This window comes from Myotis lucifugus, unplaced genomic scaffold (genome assembly GCF_000147115.1).
Source record: "Myotis lucifugus unplaced genomic scaffold, Myoluc2.0 scaffold_110, whole genome shotgun sequence".
NCBI lineage: Eukaryota > Metazoa > Chordata > Mammalia > Chiroptera > Vespertilionidae > Myotis > Myotis lucifugus.
This window is the reverse complement of record NW_005871158.1, coordinates 438,042-441,473: the sequence shown is the minus strand read 5'-3', so window position 1 is coordinate 441,473 and position 3,432 is coordinate 438,042.

The window sequence follows — 3,432 nt, the reverse complement described above, 5'->3', positions numbered from 1 at the left end:
TTTGTCGTTTTCCAAGAAAAAAGGAGGAGGAAAAAAAAGGGGGGGAGAATCTTCCGGCGGGCTTTTGGTAGCCTGCCCCCCGCCTTTTAATTTTTACGGTCCGCCTCGGCCCCCGGGCTGCGGGGGGCGGGGGGCCCCCCCCCCGCCCCCGGGGAAAAAAAAAAGGGCAGCTGCCATCCCCATTGGGCCGCCCCCCCTTTTGGTTTCCCCGGCAAGCGGCCCTGGCCAACCATTTTCTGGGGGGGGGGGGGGGGGACACGCAGGGGGTGTTTTCTAAAGACGCGGGGGAGAGGCACACCGCGTGGGGGACCCTGGAAGCACGGTATTTATGTGTGGGCCCCGCCTCCTCTCGGGTGCACCCCCGAGTCATCTGCGATTTACATAACGAGCGCTGGGCCCCAAGGGCAGGCGCGGGTGGAGCGCGCGGGAACCTGCCTCTTACACACACAAGGCCAGTTCCTTCGCCCTTCTTTACACTGAGCGCTCAGCGAGGCTGCAGGGCTGAGCGTGTGCGGGAGAGTTCACAGTTGCAGCAAACTGAACGGCTTAAGTTGGGATTCCGGGCCTCCAGTACCATCCACCTCTCAAAGGTTCTTATCTTTGGCCTGGAGAGGGCACAACGTGGTAGAGGGGTCACCCTGTACTCCTAACCGGCGTTTAATGGCTAACACACTGCAGGGCCGCCCCATCTACGGTCCCGCCTCCTTCCCCCTGCAGTTGTGGCCCTGCGTTTACATAACGCAAAACCAGGAATTTGGGAGACTTAATATTTTATCCACATTCATCCCCACTCTCATCGCCACCGCGGATTTCAGTCAGTATTTTTGCAGGGACTTGCTTCAACAGTGAGTTAGACTACATTTGTATCTCTGAGTTGCTATGGCGACCACATCCCCATTTATTTAAAAAATGTTTGTACAGGGACCTCCCGAAAGTAAATGAAGAATTATATAAGACGCTCAGCATTTGGGACCTATCTGATCAGTTTGTGTAAATGGGAGTACGGAGAGTGGCACAACTGAGCTGTGTGAGACTGAGCTGTGTCCCAGGAAGAATGTTCAGATTAGGACCCCAATTTGAATTATCCTGAAAGGGAAGAAGAAGGCTGTCTGTATGACGCTGCTCTGTTCTTTTCTCGCCCCTGCCATTCTGGGTTGGCAGCTGTCTTCTTACTGAGACCTAGAGGAAGGGCCGAAAGAACCTTCTTTCATTTGGTCATTCAGAGAGTTTTTATCGCGTTTATGTGTGAGAAGCACTGTGTATGTACAGATCTACTAAGCTAATTTAAAAGTGGTTTTGGTCCTCAAACTGCTTATCACTTGGAGAGGAAGATTAAAAAAAAAACACACAGAATCAAATACGAAACAAGGAAAAAAGTGAATGCTAGAAGAGATACTGATTATAAAATCATGACATTAAAATTTGAGAATGTCTAGTTTTCTATAGGTATCTTGGAATGTTTGGAAAGCAAGATTCTCTCCCAAATCCATGAATACATCACTGATTCCTCTGTTACAGCAATATCACTATCTGTGTGACGGGGTGTTTGCTTAACCTCCTTGGGTGATCCTATAAACTAGATGATCTGTTAAGATCCCAATTCCAAGGATGGTATGAATGAAAAAGTGACCAAGGTTGCCATTAGCAGGAAGTTAAAGTGATAAAAGTTCATTAAAACTGTATTAGGTTTGGGTTGATCTCAGATATGTAGGTTATAAATGTGTTTCTTTTATTCTGATTCTCATGAACAAAATCGCCCTCCCAGGTGACAACATTTATTACTGATGCTGGAGAAAATGGGTTTCTAAATGTGTGATACTGCTTCTGGGAAGTGTCCTCGGCAACCATAACATCAAATAGATGTTTCTGTTGTTTTCCTTCTGCAAGACTTCTTATCAGCTCCTGCTTGCATTACAGTGAGGAGGAAGATAACCTCAAATGCTGGAGGGGCAGTGGCAGCACAGCAGAAGGGCATGCTCGCCTGTCTCCTCTGGTGTGTGCTGTGGAGCAGCAGCGTGCTGGAAGCTGGTCCATCCTTGCTGCTTGACACAGTCGCTGCAGGGAAGAAACATCTGCACAGCATATGTTTCAAGGGACCTGGCGTATATGGCATACTGTTCTTAATACGTTTGCTCCCCTTCTTGCTATGTGTTTTAACCAAGGTCACCTCTCCGAGAAAGGTTGTTTCCCCAGGTAGGGATTTTTCCCTGAAGTTAGGGAGGGAATAAAACCCCTAAACTAAGTGCCAGGCGGGTAGTTAATCACTTTAACTACGATCAATCACGATTAAGCTACATAATCTTTACTCCCTGGAATGGAGATAAGAAACGCCCTAACCTTTGGAATAGAAATTGATGGGATTAAAATCAACTGATATAAATACAGATGTAGCAAGACAATAAAACACAGAACTTAATAAGCATAACCAATGGACATAAGACACTGGGGGGTAGGGGAGGCCAGGGGATAGTCAAGGGCGGCGGTGGGGGGGAAGGGGGAGACATATGTAATACTCTTTGTAATATTTTAAGCAATAAAACAATAAATAAACAAACACAGAAGTTGGCTGGAGATACTGGCAAGAGAACTTGGCTATGATGATCACCTGAACGCTGCCTCAGTGTCATTCCTTCTTCCCCGACTCCGTCCACACCTTTGAGAACCCCTGGACCTGCTGGGGCTGGACCCCAACAGCAGCGGATGGATACTGGGGGAAGAGCCGGGCAGGAAGCTGCAGATGGTGGGCCAAGGCCTTTCATTCCGTGTTTGAGAGAAACCTTGGTTCTGTCCTAGCGCAGATCCCTGCAGGGGCCAGACTGCGTGTGCGGTCATGATGTCAGCATACACCCAGGCTCTGGAGGGAAGAAGGCCTGGGAGGAGTTATTCCAGCACTTTTACCCACATGTTCCAAGTCAGCTGAACGCATCAGTCCTTTCAGCCGAAACTGCCTTAGACATTGACCCTTTCATGCCTCAGATTCCACATCTAAATGAAATAATATGGCATTTGTCTTTGTACACTCAAAGAGCAGGCAGCAGACCCCTCTGGGGCAAATCCTGCTTCTTGGGGGTCATCCCCCACACAGCAGCTTGCATGCTGTGGCTGTGGCTGTGGAGAATCCTCAGCCAGTCAGCCTGAGGGTCAGTCCCACCCACTGACATGCCACAGCAATCAAGGCTCAACTACAGCAGGACACATGCAACCTGCTCAAGTAATCAGGAAAACTGCCACTGGGCCCCACAGGACACCTGCTACATAAGGCCACCCAGCCAAGACTCGAAGATATAGCATATCGACCTAATACATAGGAACAGAGAGGCAGCCAAAATGAGGAGACAAAGAAACATTTTTCAAATGAAAGAACAGGAAAAATCTCCAGAAAAAAGAGCTAAATGAAATAGAGGCAAGCAATCTACCAGATTTCAGAACATG